Source organism: Corythoichthys intestinalis, chromosome 8 (genome assembly GCF_030265065.1).
Source record: "Corythoichthys intestinalis isolate RoL2023-P3 chromosome 8, ASM3026506v1, whole genome shotgun sequence".
NCBI lineage: Eukaryota > Metazoa > Chordata > Actinopteri > Syngnathiformes > Syngnathidae > Corythoichthys > Corythoichthys intestinalis.
The window spans coordinates 23787964-23809216 of NC_080402.1; the positions used below are offsets into that span (position 1 = coordinate 23787964).

At 38.2% G+C, this 21253-nt stretch overlaps 1 protein-coding gene across 4 annotated transcripts in view; it reads right to left on the minus strand.

Moving 5' to 3' along the window:
- The window catches only part of apbb2b (amyloid beta (A4) precursor protein-binding, family B, member 2b), a 118407-nt gene that overhangs the window by 81074 nt on the left and 16080 nt on the right, over positions 1-21253 (minus strand). For 3 of the 4 annotated variants that reach the window (XM_057844480.1, XM_057844481.1, XM_057844478.1), the window contains exon 2: positions 6698-6801. The gene's annotated coding sequence lies outside the window, so the exon portion shown is untranslated. Of the gene's footprint in view, positions 1-6694; positions 6802-21253 lie in introns of all 4 variants that reach the window. The other variant, XM_057844479.1, reaches the window with a different exon arrangement.

The window sequence follows — 21253 nt, forward strand, 5'->3', positions numbered from 1 at the left end:
TTGCATCATGTGCACAATTTCTGATGTGTGACAAGGCCTGCACAATATACAGTTTGAACATCGCTGTTGCAATGTGCGCAATCGCAGTAGTCCCATCGCAGGACGTGCGATTGTTTTTTTTGTTGTTGTTGTTGGTTTTTTTCTTCATAAAAGCAGTGATTATGCAGCTACATGGCTTCCTGGATGCCTTTTATAGCTTCATATACTGTATCTTATTCTTTCACAGATAAACCCCCTTACCCTGGATTAAACTGTATTATATGAATACTGGGGATGTCCCAATCGCATATTTTTGCACCCGACTCTGAGTCTAAGTCACCTGATTTTGAGAATCTACCAATACAGAGTCCCGATCCTATAATTAAAAAAAAAAAGTTTTTTGCTTCGACACTCACACTGCCGAAAACAGACATCTTACACAAAGGATGAGTTGCCACAGCACACATCAGACTGTGTACCAAGTTTAACCATGATTAACACATTTGTGGATTTGACCGTAGAGCTACTGAGGCGTCCATTGCCAGATCAAAGCTACAAACCTGTCGATCATAGTTAACTTTAAGTACCAAACTAAAGATGCACGATAATATCGATTACCGATAATTATCGGCCGATAATGGCAATTATGACGTCACACAGATAATCCAGATAAACAAAAATTCAACCGATAATGCAATCCAATAATTATATATTTGATTTAGCCTCCAAATGTGCGCACACAAAGCTGTTTTGTCCACTTCTCCACTGCCGCCTCCTCAACCCCTCCTCTCTTTGAAGCCGCTGAGGGGGCAGGGGTTGAGGAGTATGGCGTCATAGAGGAGGCGGAGTTACACAACAGAGTTGAGGCAATGTTATGGCGGATCTCACTAACGTTGGTTGTTTTCCGTGTGGTAAACAAACGTCGCTCTCGCCATCTGCAAAACATGCACTGCAGAAGTTCCTCGAGGCAGAAAGAAAGAGTTTTCATTCAACACCACTAACCCAGCAGCCATTTAAAACTGCATCACAAAGATTTTTGGAACGAATACGAGGCTGCTGCTAGCGCGAATGCTACAGCTAAACACACATAAACTAAGCTATAAAATGGGGCTTGTGACAATAGAGAGATGCTGCGGCCTTCTCGGAGTCTGGTTGTTTAGGAATGCAGCCCAAAGCCGGTGGTAAACTCATTCTAAGGCTAAACACCGGCAAGGAGACCGATAGTTGACAAGTAGCCGTCTTCCGACGGAGCCCGCCACTCTGGCCGGTCCGGCAGGCCCACAGTGCGCCGGTGTCCGCAGGTGTCCTGCCTAAAACTTTTGCACAGTACTGTATGTTCAGACTTACTTACGTTTACTGAATGTGCCAGTCCACGCCCCCCCCCCCTAAACGCACATTTGATTGGCTGATGACTAGACTCCCTCCCACACACACACACACGCACACCGCCCTGACACAGACATTTTGGCAACGTGACGCACCTCTACCCCCTTTGAAGAAGAGGGATATTAGAAGTTTTAAGGAAGTAATGTAAAAAGACATCAATGTTGTGGAGATGGGGAACAGACCACTAATTTTGCTACTGAAAGTCCAACCTGCATCAGAGTTAGCATAACATTGAACTGTGTGAACTTACTAACCAGCAAAACTCAAGTAGGAAGCTGCTCAGAGAGGAGTGTATAAGTGTTTTCTACTGTTAATGTTAATTAAACTGTGAGTAATGTAGTGAACCGAGGTTTTCCCCCCCTTGTCCCCAAATTTCATTTTTATTTTATCTATGCGTTTTGTTTTGTTTTTTTGTTTGTTTTTTTTTAGTTTGGCTGTGCTTGTGGACGAAAGCAGTCGTGTTTTACCTGAGGGAAGGCTCCATTGTCATTTATTTTTGTCATTCCCTAAGACGTTTTTTCAGTTATACTTAATCTATTTATTTAGACAATTTTGAATGGTCTTCATACAAATGTTTATTTTTGCATTCTGGATAGTTAAGACATTATTAACAAGTTTTATGTATGTTTATATAATTTACATTCAAATATTGCAATTTAAATTTGCTAAAAAAAAAAAAAAAAAATCCCAAAACGTTTTCAAAATGTTTATTTAATTGTTTTTAAAAACAAAAGTTTGAATCAAACTGTGTATCACCTGAACCAATACACATGGAAGTTAGTAGAAGTCAATACAGATTTATTTTGCATTGACCATTCAGCCTATCAATTAATGAGGTTCATATTCGTAAGAAATGTAGACCTGACCCTCGTTCAATAATGTGTTTTATGTCCCGTCCCCAGCAAAAGGTCTACATGCAGGTTATGCTGTTATATCATCCCTACCAATGTTGAGACCAAAACTACGCCCTTGATTTGTAAGCATTTTGAGTTATGTTAGCTACTCGGACATTATTAGTTAATTTGTGACCATATAATGGCAGAGAAAGTGGTTATGGATTACTTGTGGATCACAAGATAGGTTTTGATACTCCTCTGAAGCACAAAAACCCGCATACACATGTGGACCACACACTCACTCAGAGGCTCGAGACATGACTGGGTTGCAAAAGAGATGGTTCCTGAGCACCCCAGAGGCCCCCAAATTTTCAGGCCTAACAGGAGAGCTGCACAACCTTCTTTTTCTGTCCTCTCTTTTCTTTTGTACATGTATTTGCATGAGTACTCTACTGGCATGAATCTGATATGGCTTTTGTAAAATGGTAAAAGGCCTTCTTTAGAAAGAAAAAAAAAATAACTTGTGACTTACTGAAATTGTTTTTTGGGCCCTCCCTGCGGAGGAAACAACACAGTTCAATTCCTTCCAACTTCATTCGCAAGTAGAAAATGCTCCCTTAAAGCTTCTTAAAAATCCAAACTGACTTAATGTTGAGTTCGGTAGCTGCTTTCAAGTCAATTCAATGGCGGATGATGAACAGGATGGTGGTGCGATCATGATACTGGACTTCCGGTTACGCTACACATGCCTGTATTCACTTCTTCAATGAGGCCGTAGTCAAATTAAGGAGTCAAGTTAGCAGTGTGAAAAATAGAGGAACAACAAGGTAAAAAAAAAAAAAATATTGGGACATTGACACAATTTTCTTAAATTTGGCACCAAACAACATAACAGATTGAAAATTACATGAAAAAAAATAGATGCACTAAAATTGTAGATATCCAAATCAGGTGAACAGTAAAAGAATTATAACAGTTTGCAGATGTATGTACCAGAGGCGTGCGAAACTTCCGATTCTTAGATTATTCGTGATTCGGCCGTGAAAGATTCGAGAACGATTCACAAACATCCAAATTCAGAGTATTTAATTTTACCAGGTAAAGCGGAAATAAAACACAGTCAGTGCGGTCTTGGGATGCATTAAGGAACAGACCGAGAGTAAATATCATGTTCAACTCATGCCGCTAGATAAACAAAAAACAATAATACTTGACTATGGCCACAGCCGCTACAAACAACGCCCAGTTGCTAGTTGCTACAAACATACGGCCACATAATGCTACGGTAGCTATCGCATATATATAGAACTATATGTGAAAAAATGACAGATGACGGCGCCGTTAAAACATGTATAGGGAACGAGATGCGAAATGACAGACTTGCCGGCGTTGGTAAACAACCGCCATCTTAAAGCAGTAGACTTCTCTGGAAGGCTCTGTTGTAGCAAACCTAATTAACTTTTTATCTAAAATATTCCTAAATCGGCAAAATATTGCCTTGAATCCATCTTTAAATGATGAAACAGTTTTAAAACTTTCACATGCCAAAAGTAGACAGAAGGGAAATTATGGATTAACGGGAGCAATTTTAACAACTTTCAATCAATCAATAATCGATTTATAATCGAATCGTAGCCCCTGAATCGTAATGGAATCGTTAGGTGCCCCAAGATTCCCACCTCTAGTATGTACTGTATAAGCCTCCCACTTTTAAAGGACCAACAGGAATGGGGCAGATTAACATAATCATCAAACCTCTACTTTTTTTAAGTATACAGGTTGAAGATTATTTACAGTCAATTCCAGACAGAAATCTTGAACACATTGTTCTTTGGCTATTTTCCATATAGTTTTGTCTTTAGCAAGTAAAACTGTCTCAAAAGGATTCAATATTCAACTACTTTTCCTTGAAAATTTGGTTGCTTTTGCAATATACTGAAGATCATAGTCCATTTTTGTTGTACAGCACAGCCCAATGAGTCCTTAAGCATTTAGCTGAAAATTAACATACATTGGCTGAAATACTTCAAGGTGCTATGAAATTCAACAGCAAGTGACTTTAAAATGATAGCAGACCATATTTTTGACACAAATCTTTTTTTTTTTTTTTAAGTGACAGAAAAGGCTTAATAATGAAAGTAGAACCTAATTAGATGCGGATGTTTGCAGTCTGCTAGCATGCTATCCATAGGATTTCTATTCTGTTGTTGATGTTTGAGCATTCTGACATTCTGTCAACATGCACTAACTAGTACAGCACTAGAAAGCTTTAAGAAAGCTTTTGAGAATCCATCCTAGTGCTTTTGTCAGCAAAAACCTCATCAGTAAGTACAAGGAACCACTTTTGTTGGCACCCATACATACCCACTCAACTTAGGAACAGTTAAGCAGCCAATTCACCAATTACTTTTAGTGTCTTAAAAAGTGAGAGGCACATACACAAACAGCTGTCATTATTACACTTTTAGCAAGATTTAGCAAATATGCTCAAATTACATAGTGGTATGAAAAAGTTTGGGCTCCCCTGCCATTTCCATTACTGTCATTTTCGGATAATAAGGTGCACTGACCAAATCTGACACAAAAACAGTGTTTACTATTATTTATAGATAAGCTGCACCAGACTATACGCCGTAGCTGTATTATGGGACATTTACGCCAAAAGATATTAACCAGTAAGACTTTATTTGACAGCAGCATCATAAGACTGTCATAAGACAGTCATCTTTATTAGGGGTTTGACAAAATATCGAAATGGTCATATATTGTGATACTTTGTACCCCAAAAGGTTATTGATATGCTCCAGCCAAGAATCAATATATCGTTGGATGCTTACAGGTCAGTTTTTGTTCATTTTAGGGCATTTAAATTTCACTTTCTGTTGAGTTTGAGTCATTGCCTTTTTATTTGGGGAGATTCTTGGGTCACTTCCTGTTCTGCAACCCAAAATAAACCGGCAGTGACCCATAAATTCCCTAAAATCAACAGGAAGTGGCTAAAAGTCAACAGCAAATGGCCCGAAATGTGCCCAAATTAAACTCAATGGTTGCCATTGCCCGCCACAGACCTAAAATTCGTTTAAAGTGTTAGGGATGGCAGCCAATTAACTAATATTCATTTGCTGCCACCCTCCCAGCTCAAACGAATTGGACATCTACTATCGACAAACTCGTTCCAATTCACAGCAGAGGGATGAAAAGAGCTTATTTTTCTGTTTTTAGTTGTTTTGCAGAATATCCTAGTGATTGCCATATCAAGGTATTGATAATTTGCTTTAATATGTAACACCTTGGCGGCACGGTGGCTGAGTGGTTAGCACGTCTGCCTCACAGTTCTGAGATCAAGGGTTCAATCCTGGGCTTCGGCCTTCCTGTGTGGAGTTTGCATGTTCTCCCCGTGCCTGCGTGGCTTTCCTCCGGGAACTCCGGTTTCCTCCCACATCCCAAAAACATGCATGGTAGGCTGACTGAACACTCTAAATTGTCCATAGGTGTGAGTGTGTGCGTGAATGGTTGTGTGTCTCCTTGTGCCCTGCGATTGGCTGGCAACCAATTCAGGGTGTCCCCTGCCTACTGCCCGAAGTTAGCTGGGATAGGCTCCAGCACCTCCGCGACCCTCGTGAGGAATAAGCGGCATGGAAAATGAATGAATGAATGAATGTAACACCTTATTTTACAGCGGCATCATAAGACTGTCATAGGACCATCATAATGATGACATGACCCTGTCATTGGCATTAATGAATGTTTATGACAGATGTCATTAAGTGTCATCTGGCAAATGAACTCATTTTTGGATGGATGTAAAAGATCCGGACTGGACATAAATAGAGTTAGTGACACAATTTGCCGGATGACACTTAATGACATCTGTCATAAGCATTCATTACTGCCCGTCAAAGCGTCATGTCATAATTATGACAGTCTTATGACACCACTGTCGAATAAAGAGTTACCCTTTAACTCAAATAAATCAAGAACTTAGCTTAGGATTCAAAATTAGGGGAAAAAAGTAGCAGTTTATAGTCTGAAAATTATGGTGTTTTCATTTATAAACCATTAGGTGTTTGGATTATAAAGTGCATTTTTCTATCCCCAAAACCTTCGGAGGTGAAACAAAGTTTATTTAACTAACTGAATATGTGTAATATGCATCAAAACAAAATTACACCGGTGCGAAAATGCGAGCACCCTTGTCAATTTGTTGATTTGAATACCTTTAACTTATTAAAACTGGTTAAATGGAAACTAAAATTGACATGTGAGCTTAGCTGAGCAAATTTTGTTTGATTTCAGATAAATAATAAACCAAAAAGAAGATGTCTCAACATTTATGTAGTACCTCAGTGTTCAAAACTGAATGTACATGATGTATTCATCCTGCTGCTGCTGCTGTTTATCTATTGTGGTGTACCTTTCATTTAGTCGTTTCAGTGGCCAATGTTTCACAAGAAAATGTTTTTGTGTTAAAAGACTTAAACATTTGCTTTACTCACTAGTGGCCGAGTATTATGCGAAATCTAGATAGACCACGTCCATGCTGGTAGTCTGCTTTTCTCTCTCCATCCAATCAGGAGGGCCAAAGCGCAGCAGCTGCGTCCTGAGGGAGGGACAAACATAAAAACAGGATTTATGAGAGTGAGAAAGCAGGAGGAGGGGGGTGACTGCGAAGGAGAAACAGAGAGGACTGTAGGACACCGGAGGGACAAATAAAGATACATTAATTATTCACAGATGCGATCAAACATTAATATGTGTGTGTTTGCGTGTGGCCAGGTGAAGGGAAAACAAGGCTCATTTATGTATAAAGCTTAGAGTGTATTTTCTTTGCTGCAGAGAGTTCACTGACTGGAACTATCATAAACTTGATGTCACAGGAGGCTTGTGAAGTCACCCCTCCCACCAGCACCTCTCCACCGCAATGCTTCCTGACAATCAACACTGCATTGTGTAGACTAGACTAGCACAGATTTCTAACAACATCAGTCCAGTGTTTGGTTTGATGAGGAAAAAAGCTAGAGTTGAATATGAAAAGAAAAAAAAAACATAATGGAAGTTGGGGGTGGAGGGAGCTAACTAGACATTTTTAGGTCTTTGACCGCATCCAAAAGTTATGTGACATTGCACCAAAGATAAAATTACAAATGTTTAATTGTATGGTGCTTACATATTTGCTGACCTATTATTGTAGTAAGTTGAGTTCAACAATAAAAAAAATTTAAAAAAATAGATAATCAGCAACGACTCAGAGAGTACTGTGACAATTTCTCAGCGCTGACAGTATAAAAAACGAGTACAGAGCTCAGTACATTCTTTAAAAATAATCTCATCAAGCGACCAAAGCATGGGGAAAAAAAACATTTAATCAAACGCAGGAACTACGTTGTAAAATATGATCAATTGACTTTACTTAAAATTTTAAAAAATGCAAACTGATGCCTTAAAAAATCTAATTTATGTTACTTATATGAATTAGATGCAATTTACTTAATCATGTTAAGCTTTAAGAACTCAAACTTAATAATTGTATTATATTAAATTGGGTATTTTGAGTTTGCAGTATTCAAATTGACATGAATAAATTAGATTAGAGCAATTTATTTTAAGTTTGCAGTACTCAAAATAACTTGAATGAATTAGATTACAGTAACTTATTTAATGTGACCTTCCAGTACTGAAGTGATCCCTTAGTTAGCTTTAGTGGTGCTCATTGTTGATGCTTGGTGTGAAATGAACAATCAGTACTATAACCTTATTAACCATAACTAACCATAATGTGGCAAGCAACGTCGAGAAGAATGACAGACTGGAGTTTGTTTTTAACACTTGCTGTTCTTGTGCACCATACACAACACGGCTCAAAGAAACATGACATTACAGTATATTGAACAGACAACACACATGACAACAACACACATGCCATAACAACAGCAATCACTACTCTCAGTCATGGTTGCCACAAGTACCGATCATCCACAGATAAATACCAGTCGCTACAATATTTTACTTTTTTTTATAGTGACAGTTTATAAAAGAGTAAAATATTTACTGACCAAATCGATATGAAGTAAGTAAGTAAAGTACAGTGCTGGTCAAAAGTGTTAGCAGCCCTGCAATTCTGTCAGATAATACTCAATTTCTCCCAGAAAATGATAGCGTTTACAAATGGCGGAAAACACAGACAAGACTGAAAAAGTAGTTTCTGCTCTTGCACTCCTCTTTAAAAGAAACTGCTGTATTTTAAGCCAAAGCAACTGTTGTGTTTGAAAGAACAATATGTCTATATGCTGCCAGAGCAGATTCATGGCGCATTAAGCCCCCAAACTATTTTTAAATTGTCCGTTTTACCCTGAAATCCCCAGTTTACAGACGTCGCGCAACCGCTTTTGTTTCAACCCAGCCGTAAAACAAAGGTAATTAATTATATCTATTATTGAAAATGTCTGTCGTTCTTAGCTTAGAATCATTAATTGATGTCTCATATTTCGTTTAAAATTTTTTTTTTTAAAAATAGACTTTATAAAATTATTCACTCACATCTTTTACACAAATTATGTCACAATGAAAAAAATGGCGTCTGTAAAAAAGTCATGGATATCTACCTTATAACTATTGCTTAATTGTATTTTTGTTACCGTCGCATTTTCTCCGATATGTTTGATGATAAATAATCGATCCAAACAAAGTTGGAAAAAAAAATGTTTAAAAGGGTAAATATATGAAAAAGAAAATCTCGACGACTCCTTGATGTCTGCAATTTCTGCATCGTGACCCTTGTTATATTACCATGTTTCACCCATAAAATCCCCACAAAATCCAGCTATGGCCATTCACAGCTGTGTCTTGACACTCAGTGATACATGCTACATGGAGTTTTTGGATCAAAACAGGGTAAGTACGCGATGATATCTCGTTAAAGTCATGGCGTCTGTAATGCTGCTCTCGCGTGCTCTCACCTCCAGATAGAGCTTTGCTGTTTAAAAAACATTTTTTCTAAAAAATGCCCTACTGTTGAAAAATTTTCTTCCCCCAGAAAATTGAGATTTTAAGTTTTCCAATGATGTATCACACATGCATATCGGACAATTTTGAAAGTTGGCCAAATTGGAGGTCTCAGAGCGGAACCTCTAGTCACTTGAGTGTTTTCCGCCAAATGCTTTGGTAGTAATGTCTTCATTTATTTTGCTTGCAATGAAAAAAACAAAAGAGAATGGGAAAAAAATTAAATCACTATCATTTTACACAAAACTTCAAAAATGGGCCGGACAAAAGTATTGGCACCCTTTGAAAAATCATGTCATGCTTCTCTAATTTATTTATATAGCCCTTTACAAAACCTGAAAGGCCCTCAAAGTGCTTTACAACAAAACATGACTCAAAATAAATAAAAGGCAGGAAAGTATTATACAATGACATTAAGAAAAAACAAATGAAACAAAAACAGCTCACCGCAATAGAAGTCCAGCAAATAAAACAATAAAACTGATAAAAGCCAAAAACATTAAAAACCCTAAAGCAAATAAAACCAGGCTATCCTAATCTGGATAAAAGGCGAGTCAGAAAAGGTGTGTTTTTAACCGAGACTAAAAAAGACCTAGATCCGTAGTGTGCGGATTTCAGGGGGAAGGCTATTCCACAGCCTAGGGGCAGCAACCGCAAAAGATCTGTCTCCCCACTGTTTAAGTTTCGACCTCAGAACATGTAAAAGAAGCTGGCCGGTCGAACGAAGAGTCCTGCCAGAGGTACAGAAGGTTAAAATTTCCGATAAATAAGATGGAGCATGGCCATTAATAGTAGAGCTGGGAATCTTTGGGCACCTAACGATTCGATTACGATTCAGAGGCTCCGACTCGATTATAAAACGATTATTGATGCACCCCCCTCCTTTTTTTTTTTTTAATTTTTTTAAGTTTTGTACATTAGTTCCAAAATTGTTCAAAAATACTCTCAGGCTAAACCAAACTACTATTTCAGTATCAAGTTAACATATAGCAGTAAACAAATATACAAAAATAACATTAAATTAAAAAACTCCAGTCCCCATTCTGTATCAGCAGCTTTAAACTACATTCAATTTATTTAATGTTGTGAATCAACCGTTAAAGTTGTTAAAATTGCTCCCGTTATTCCATAATTTCCCTTTTGTCTACTTTTGACATGTGAAAGTTTTAAAACTATTTTAAAGATAGATTCAAGTCAATATTTTACCGATTTAGGAGTATTTTACATAAAAAGTTAATTAGGTTTGCTTGGAAGGTTCGCTACAACAGCATTGCAGGGAAGTTTACTGCTTTAAGATGGCGGCCGTTTACTAACGCCCGCATCTAGCTTTTTGCAGATGTGCTGCTATCGCTACAGAGTCTATAATGCATCTAGTCCTATATAAATGATATCTACCGTAACATTATGTAGCTGTACTTGTAGCAGCTTTTCGGCAGCAGTCAGGTATGTTGTTGTGTTTTTTTTATCTCGTGGCATGAGTTGAGCTAGAGCCGTGAGTTGAGCGTTGGCATTACCCGAGGGGCCGGTTAATGAGAAGCATGACGTTTAGCTACTCCCGCTCCGTTCCGTCCCGAGGACCGCGCGGCGCGCTGAGTGTGTTGTACTTCCGCTTTACTTGGCATATTTCAATAATCGGAATTTGGATGTTTGTGAATCGTTCTTGAATCTTCCACGGCCGAATCGCGAATAATCTAAGAATCGGAAATTTTGCACACCTCTAATTAATAGAATTAAAAACAAACAGTAAAAGTTTGAAATCAATTCTAAAATGGACTGGAAGCCAGTGGAGTGATGATAGCACAGGGGTAATATGCTCACGTCTAAGAGTACCTGTTAAAAATCAAGCAGCGGCATTTTGAATAAGTTGCAGATGCGAAATTGAGGACTTGGGGAGGCCAACATTAAGTGCATTGCAGTAGTCCAGCCTTGAGCTTATAAATGCGTGAATTGCTTTTTCAAGGTCGTGGCGATTAAGAAAAGGCTTCACTTTGGCCAAGAGACCGAGCTGGAAAAAACTTGCTCTTACAACAGAACTAATCTGCTCTTCAACAGTTAGCCTGCTATCGAATATCACGCCGAGATTTTTAACGTGCGTCTTTAAAATGTCAACCGGAGCGCCAGAGTTGGGCTCAAGGGCATTCATCATTGAAGGTGTACCAAAAGTAATAAATTCAGTTTTGCTCTCCTTAAGATGTAAGAAGTTTTGTGCAAGCCACTGCTTCACATCAGATATGCACTCCATCAATTTAGCAAGAGCAGTTTTTTCGTTGGGTCTCAGGGGCAGATAAAGCTCCAGGTCGTCAGCATAAAAATGAAAAGCAATATTATGTTTTTTCACAATTGATCCTAAAGGTAGGCAATAAAGCGCAAAAAGAACAGGCCCTAAAATAGAGCCTTGCGGTACCCCGCAAGACAGAGAAGTTTGTGAGGAGGAAAATTCCCCAATCATTACAGAGAATGTTCTATGTTGTAGGTACGATTTAAACCATTTTAGAGCGTTACCACAGATACCTATGAAATGTTCTAAACGAGATACAAGGTCTGTATGGTCGACTGTATCGAATGCTGCTGTGAGGTCTAGTAAACAAGGAGAGCTGGGTTTCCATTATCCACAGATAAGGCAATGTCGTTATGTACTTTTAACAATGCTGACTCAGTGCTGTGTCTGGACCTGAAGCCTGACTGGAACTTGTCAAGGGTGGAGTTTGCCTCTAAGAAAGTTTGCAATTGAATAAAAACAACTTTTTCTAAAACTTTAGAAAGAAAAGACAAGTGGGAGACTGGTCTAAAATTGAATTTGTGTCATGGCATGGAAAGATGATCATTCACTAACAGCTTTAATTATCGAGATAAAAATGGCTAAATCTTACTTGCTGTAGTGGTGACATGGAACGGAAAATAAAGTTTTTAGTGCTGTTGGCTAAAGTGTTCAAGATATTTAATGTTAAACTTTGTTTACAAAGATGCATTTGTTGTAATTATATGAGTTTTACATTTGATATATCAGTGTGTGCCACCGCTTATAAAAATGTGTATACATTAATGCATTTTGTCCACTTCCAAGACACTAGGATTTATGCAATACATAGAAAATCATGTCAGAGCTCTGGCCTACACAATTATGTTCTGAAATGGTACACTTTTTTTAGGTAGATATGTTTACCTAAAAATAACTATTTTCATTTTATTTACCGTATCGGCCCAAATATAAGACGGTGTTTTTTTGCATTGAAATAAGGCTGAAAAAGTGGGAGTCGTCTTATATTCGGGGTCTAGACATTATACCCCTTCACAACGCTAGATGGCGCCAGATATCATTGAAGCGAATGCTTAACTTGAGGAGTAATGTTCTGTCATGACAGATCTCAGCTACTCTCAAGTTTAACTAGTTTGCATTATTTTATTGCAATGTTTTTCCTTATTGATTTGTTTCAAGACTACAGTTAGTCAGACCTCACTTTGATGGTTAATGCAGTTATTGCAATTTTGTTGTTTTATCACAATAGATTGGTTTATTTATATTTAAAAAAACAGAAGTCATTCATTTACAAATGTGATTGCACTTTAGTTTACATATTTAAATGTTCAGATAAATATTCAGAAGATTTGAATGAGGCAAAACAACATGCTTTTTCTCTCAAATATAGTTATAATCATTTGTTTCAGATGTACTGTAATTATTTTCTGTATAAAAATTAATTTGGTGTTCAAAGTCTTTTTTCAAACTTGAGTCTTGAAAAAGAGGGGGTCGTCTTATAATCAGGGCAGTCTTATACAGTGCTGCTCGAAAGTTTGTGAACCCCACAGCGATGGTCAGATTTTTTGTAAAAAAAAACTAAAATAACCTTATTAAATGTTAAGTTATACCCAAATCCACAATACTGACATTCCAAATAATGGACTGAAACAAAAGAAATAGTTATATTGTCATTCTTTATTTAACAAAAGTGGTTGATTTAAGAAAAACTCAGATATCATGTGTGCAAAAGTATGTGAACCCCTTCAGTTAATAGGATATTGCGCCTCCTTTTGCAGAGATTACCTCAACCAAACGGTTTCTGTAGTGACTAATCAGCCTCTCACATCTACTTTGGGGGATTTTTGCCCATTCTTCCTTGCAGAACGCAGTCAGTTGAGAGAGGTTTGATGGGCGTCTGGCATGAACTGCTCGCTTCAGGTCCCGCCACAGCATTTCAATGGGATTTAGGTCAGGACTTTGACTGGGCCAGTCCAGAACACAAATCTTCTTCTTTTTCAGCCATTCCTTGGTTGTATTGCTGGAATGCTTTGGATCATTATCATGTTGCATGATCCACCTTCTGCCAAGCTTTAACTTCAAAACAGATGGCGTCAGGTTATGTTCTAGGATTTGACAATATTCCTCAGAATTCATGATTCCCTGGACTATGTGGAGTTGTCTAGGTCCTGAGGATGAAAAGCAAGCCCAGATCTTGACATTCCCACCTCCATGCTTCACTGTTGGGAGAAGGTTCTTTTGGTGGTATGCAGTGTTGACTTTTCGCCAGACATGGCGGTTTTGGTTGTGACCAAACAGTTCAATTTTGCACCTACATCAGTTGATGAAAACTCTTTTTAATTTAGTCTCGACAACACAACTGTTAAAAAAACAAAAAAAAACTACTGAATTGATTGATTAGGAAATCAGGTTGAAATAATAGAAAATTCCAAAATGTTGAGGGGGTTCACAAACTTTTGAGCAGCACTGTATACAGTAATACCCAGTTCACATACATTGCTTTGATTTTATCATTTTGGCCAGATACTGTATCTCAAAAACTATAGCCAATTGACACATTTTAGTGACCTAAATTCAGTAAAATCTCAATTCTTTTATCCGTTAGGGATTTTGCTTGTAGACCAGTGTAATCAATCATGGGGAAAAAGTTGCTAATACTCTTCTTCTGTACTGTCCCCAGTACTTGTACAGTAAAAATGCTCTGAAACTGAACACTGACAACTCCTGACTAGCCTAACATAGTACACTCTACGAGTAGGATCTTATGGTACGCACAAATGACAAGACTTTAAGTGACTGCAAATGATTCTTTTCATGAACGGTTAACTCCACTCAAGCGATGATGGAGGTAGGCACCGTCTGGCACAGAACGGTTTACACAAGTTGTCAGCTCCACAACACACTCAACAGCTCTGGCTGAGCCAGCGGGACTCCTGTTGTGAAGGGGTGACTAAGGTGCTGTGGCGTGGCACATTGAATAAATAAAAGTGTGGTGAGATCATGAATTGTAGCATGATAGCATCTGCTTGGACAGAAAATGGTTATAAGGAGCCGAAGATCAACAAACTCTTCTGTGTCAATTTACAAGTTTTTCCAAAAGTTCTTTGTTTTTATACTGTATTTCCAAATCATATTTTCATTCATTATCATATCCACTGAGAAATTGCAGGAAAAATGTATTTTGCCGCATGACATTCCAGAATAATAGCATGTCATGGAATAAACTTTTGCTTTGTTTTTCACAGCTAGCCGCAGAGAGAAACCGCTTCCAGGCCACAAATTCCAATGCAGCAGTTTCAAATTACCCAGATGTGGCCATTAAAAAAAAGAGTTACAAAGAAAGAATGATGACTTTCAACATAGGTTACGTAACATTTTTATACGCAAATAACAGGACCATGTTCACTCTTTAAATGGTACTGGACTTTTAGCTGTCAGTGGAATTTAAAGAGATGAATGTGTGGATGAGTGTACCACACAGTCAACACTTTCAACTGACATGACAACAAATGAGGAATATCAGTTTTTTTTCTCCCTATTCTGCACACAGGAGAAAATTAGCAGTTATAATAGAATGCTACATAGGTTGTAATTTATCTTTATTTAACTTCAAGCAGCAAAGTTCACGTCAGATTTCAGCAGAATGAAAATATGTCAACTCATGGTCAAAACATTAGGTATGTCTGCACTTGGAATTTCAGCGGATCTCATTGGATTATGCAAGTGTACTTGATGTTCTAGCCAGTTAGCGTATTACACAAGTAAAAGATCACTGAAATACTGAAATTAAAGCAAAGTTGCATTCTGGGACTGAAATTACAAGGCATGTGTGGTCCCTTGGATCCTGCTGCAACAAGCCTGCATACCATAAGTATGCAAGAACATAACAGTATGTTTTATAGGCAAGTCTGGAGTAAAAAACATTAAACATTTCCCAGCATACATTGCTTCTGACCCGCAGTTGCAGCTCTGATGTGATAGTCCAGCCCTTTATACAAACAAACACGACCGGCTGAGGAGGCGATGTGCTTCCTGTAGCAAGAAACTAAAAGGAGGGAAGCAAAACACTGCAAACTTGGCAGACTTTTATAAACAGTTTAACAGTGGTGCTCGGAGAATTTGTACTCTTTTGAGAACACCGTATAGAGTAGCTAATCTTTTAGTTACTAGAGAAAAACAAGAAAGGCATTGTGCGGATCTCGACTATGGTTTAAAAGTTCTAAATATGAGTTAATTGAAAAATGATAGGGCCACATTTGTTTCACCAGATACTACATACATGAGATGTGGTGAATAGTCCCAAATGTGTCCCCAAATAGATTAAAACAAACATGCAAATAAATAAGTTGATCCTCCTATTAAGTCCAAGCTTTACCAAAACATGAAAATATTTATTTTAGGTTATCTGACTGCTCGCATTCTGCAGTTTCCTGTAAAAAAAAATGTTTTTGTATTTTTGTATTTTTTTTTTTTTTAAAAGTTTTGTAAAATAAAAACTGAACAAAACCATATCGAAGTAGCTCAGTGCTTCTTGTTTATTTTCTGTAATGCCCCTTTAAAGGAACGTTTCGCCGCCACTGTAAATAGTATCATTTGTCTATGAAATTATCATTATAAGTACCTCTGCATAACATTGTGTCCCTTTTAATACTAAAGAAAAAAATAATATAGATCAACTTACAATAAAGTATATCTTTATTAACATTGTTCTGTTTGTAACAGAAAAGAAAGCGCATCAATTTACCTGAATTTAAAAAAAAAAAAAAAAAAGTCAAATCCAAACTGTAAAAATACACTCAAGGTAAATTTTTTGACCATACCATACAGAAAAATTAAATTTAATGAAATGAATAGATAATAATAAATTCAAATTGATTAGCATCATTAACTCATGAGGACAATATGCCAAACAATTTGACTGAAAAAACAAAAATTAATAGAACAAAAACAACAATGTCATTAGACAGAGGGTTTTAATTCTTGCTGCAGGCAGTATCAGCTCCTTTGCTATGGTGCGGGGTTATTTTTTAGTGCACAATTAGGTATGGCACCTAAGCATGTGCAGGTATAAGATTCTGAAGGTATGATAACCTTAAGCCAAAATATCACGGTTTCACGGTATCACAGTATTGCAATTACAGCTGTAAAATGTGTTACTTTGAGATATCTGGGTTAAAAAAAACAAAAAAACTATTGAACAGGATTTTTTTCTAAACATATTATCAAATTGAAACTAAGTAATGCTAAGTTCATCTACAAAAAAAATAACAAATATTCTAAATAAAATTAAAATAAATGCAGTCCTTTAGATGAGCCTAAACCAGGGGTGGGCAAACCGGTCCTTGTGGGCCGCAGTGGATCCTGGTCTTTGTTCCAATTGATCCAGCACAGGCAGTTTAACCAATGAGGTTTCAGCAGAAACAACAAGCACCTGACTGCAGTCAACTGATTGAACTGGTAAAACACCAGATTGGTGAAAAGGAGTTAACACTTAAGGGGTTTGAACAAAAAAAAACCACCCACTGCGGCCCTTTGTGGAATAGTTTGCCCACCCCTGGCCTAAACCCACAGCCACAGCTCAACATTATTACCATCAGGACAAAAATAACTGAATTATTTTTCATAAAGCCCATGTGTATGCCTCTACATTGTACACACACGCTCTTTCTCAACAAAGACAGTTACCAGAGAGAAAAAAAAAACACGACATGTTTTACCACCGCCAGACACACTAAACACCCTGGAGTTAACTCGTAGCTGGTGCGAAATGTTCATGACAGTGTTTACTAAACTTTAGTTTTGTATAAATGCGAACTCATATTGGAGGTATTGCAGTATTCCTCTGCAAACATGTTTTACATGTCGGTTGGCCCTCCTTCTCTAAGCCACAGCTGTCTGTAACTTTTCTGTAGCCAAAGTATTCCCATACCAGCGATTTAGTTTTCTCCGATGGGGGAAAAAAATTCAGGAGTTTCACCTCCTCCCGCCATTGTGTAGCACAGCTGACTCACTCACATTGAGCGACAACCGGTGGAGGAGGTTTGAGCCTTGCAGCTGCAAGCGAGAGATTTCTCCCTGCATTTTTGGGACATAAAAAATAGCTAATACCGTAGGGACGGTATGACAGAGTTTTTGGGCGGTTTTAAAACCGTAACATTTTCATACCACCGTATACCTTGAAACCAGTAATCGGCACATGTCTAGTGCCACCTTATATGATGCTAAGAGTGCCCACTGGTTTACTGATGTAAAACTGACAAAGCGGGACAATTGTTGGCAATATTCGGCAAGTTTTTGCTGGAAAAAAAATCAAACTGCTTATCAAGGTGATTGGGATCCAATGTCTTTAAGTGAAGTCTTAATTGATTTTGCTTCTTGCTGTCCGCTGCACTTTTAGACACACTAAACAGACTGTTCTTTGCTCGTCTCCCACTGTATTAAAAGTCAAAGCCAAAAGCCAAATGCTACATACGCGTCGTCGTATTTCCTGGTCTTAGCTCTTCATATCTATATGCATGGATGTGCAAATACACTTTACTCTTGTACGAAAAAAAAAAGAATGTTCCCCGAGGTCACATGCGCCACCCCCGGCATCACTCTGCACCCCCTGGGTGGGACGCGCCTCACTGTTTGAGAAGTACTGCACTAGCATCTGTAAGTGTGCTTGTGTTGGGCTCATAAATCTACACACACACTACAGATTTTTAATATGTAAAAAAAAAAAAAATCATCCTGATAGTAATATATTTTGAGAATATCTATGAATAGGTTGAAATTATTAAGAATTTGACCATTCTCAGGTAAACAAAGTCCTTAAACAACATATCAAAATTGCTATCCATTAATTTGATAATTTATTAGTGGGCAGTTATTCAATTAATTAATTTTTGCACCTTTACAATTGATAAGGCATCAGTTTGAAAATTTGGACTAGTATCCTGTATGACTAATTGGAGGGTTTGCTGCTATGCACAAAACACTCAAGTTCAACCAATGAGAATAAACACTTTCAATTTAAGGCTTAAAGTTTGTACTTTGTGGTGGAAGTCCAAATCCAGTACGCTGGGAGGTGAAGTGAAACCAAACCAAACCAACTAAACACTTACAGATTCCTCTATTTTTTCCTCACCCTGATTGAAGCTTTTATAAGCAAACCAAAACGAAAAATTTAAAAAGAAACTTCCACAACCGGGTGGAGCGAGACTGGTGCATCGGCAGAACAGCACTTATGCACTAAAACTGTAACTTGGAGTCCCTGTTTTAGTAGTTTCAGCTGTGGATAAGGGGGTCTTGGTGTAATTACAGGGCCCTACTGTGGGCACTCAAACACAAACAAGGGCTGCAAATATGGGGGTGACGCGTACACACATGCAGGCACACTTGTTAACAGTTAAATGTGCAAGCAAAAGCTCAGACAGCCAGATGGGGGAGGAGTGGTAATCAGATCTAGGTTGTGTCACAGCAAAGACTGACTTCTGACCTGTCAGCCTAGCTTGCATGTGTCTGCTGTTGTTTGTGCGTGTGCAAATGTAGTTTGGGGGTCCGGTTCAGGCCTGAATGAAGGGAACAGCTGCAACGTGACTCCCCCAACGCCTCCTTTCGTTTTACATGTGTGCAGATTGTAGCCGCTGACGTTTACCAGACGGTGGTGTGAGCTTTTAAATCCAAAAAGCTTGTGGATTCCTGCCTGCAGTATGATAGGACTCTAGCTCGTTCATCCTTCCTTCCTGCCCTTCCCTCTCAAGGTTACTCATCATTCCAGGTCTCCCACTCTTCCTAACAGACTTAAAACTCTTCCCTTTGTCCACAACAGAATTGCTTTCCTTTCTCATTAAAAGTGAAGGTCTGTAAACTCTCATAAAACCACCCATTTCTTTCTACAACGGTAATTTATAGTCTAGCTGCTGCCAATCTCTCCCCGCAACTCGTGACAAAGCCCATCTGCTACCAAAAAGATGGACAAGAAACAAAAGCTGAGCAGGAAGGAAGCCAGGACATAAACCTCCGAAATGACACATTTCTGTGAGCAAGCAAGGCATGCAGCATACAAAAATGCAATGGGGTGTTTTTCTGTCTTTTGAATTAGGATGTGAACGTGTAAAGCAAGTTACACAACAGTAGGCAACCTTGCCCGATCACACTTGGCTTTGTATTCACTGGCTGCAGCAAAGACTTGGTGCTCTACATTTAGATGGAGGCCACATCCTTTACAAGATGGGGTAACAGCTATGAAGAAAATACAGGCAACACTCCTTAGACATGTCACAAAGTTGTCATGCATATATCTAACACTTAAAGTGCGTACAATACGAGAAAAAAAAGTCTTAAATAGGATTACTATGTGAATCAGAATCATATTTTGAGACGATTCGACTATATACAACAATTTAGCAAAGCGCAGATGACGAGAAATTAGTCTTTTAATCCGCCGGTTAGCCACGCCTAACATTATAGGGCTCTAGCGTCCCCAATAGGTGAATGACGTCAACGGAGTCACGATTTCATCTGATTTAGTATGGAGCCCATTGAGGGGGAATTATTCACAATGAGGAAAACACAACGAAGAGAGCCGCAAAATGGCATTGTTTCAGTCTATCTACTCCAATATTTTTACAGGATATTCTTTTTATCCAAGTACTTTCCCCAAAAGCTAAATAAATGGCTTGAGAAGAACCAGTCAGCCCGTTCAGGGGGAATTATTCAGAACGAGGAAAACGTGACGAAGAGAGCCGCAAAATGTCATTGTTTCAGTCTCTCTACTCCAATATTTTTACAGGATATTATTTTTGTCCAAGTAATTTTCCCCAATAGCTAAATAAATGGCATGGTCATGACAAATAACAATCTTGTGCTAATTGGAACATGAAATAATAAAAATGCATTTATTCAGGATGACATGGCAAAATTACTCCAAAATGGTCAAAACTGTCGACTCCACCTTTACTGTCGCACCTCCCGAACGATATTTTATGCCACCTAAATCGGGCTTATGTCATTTCCCTTACCCGGCTCCGGAGAATGTAAACAAACCAAGAGGCATGACAGCTAGCCGACATGCTAACCCGAACCGAGTGATGTTTCAAAGTCTTCGAAGCGGAAAATCACACATAACTAGCCCGGATCATTTCACATGACTGGGCTGTCGATTGTCTTTGCCGATCGGCAAACTTAATTTCAGATATTACATAAAAGAACTTTGTTCGAAAATGGCTAAGTCATGTTGATGAACTCCTCCACTGTTGATACGGTGCCTATTCAGATATACTGTGCACATTCTGATATAATAATGGCAGACATAATGGAAGAAACATGAACATAACCATAAAGCACCATTAATAGAATTTTTAAGATCAAAACAACAGAACTGCCTATCAAAATACTCCAGAACTTTTGAAAACTGACAATAACAGTTGCGAGAAACAAAAGACAATACGTCCTTATAAAGACTATGACAAAAGCAATGCAATTTTGTGTTAAAACACAGATTTAAAATTCAGTCTTGGCTATACATTTTGGTACATCAAGCATGAAGGAAAAACAGAAATAACTTGTAGCCTTCAACGTTCAAATTTACACTCAAGGACATGTGTGTGCACTGTATAGATTATACTTCCAACTTGTGTGGTTTTTCTGTGGGCGAGAAGGATGGCGAGAAAATGACCACAAAGAAAAACAAAAGGAGGAATTTTTAGGGTGCGCCAAAGAATCTTAGGCATGCCTTTTTTGGATGACTGGAGGGCATGAAAATAATTGTTTAACATATTGTACAGGGCTGTGAACTGGTGGTGAGGAT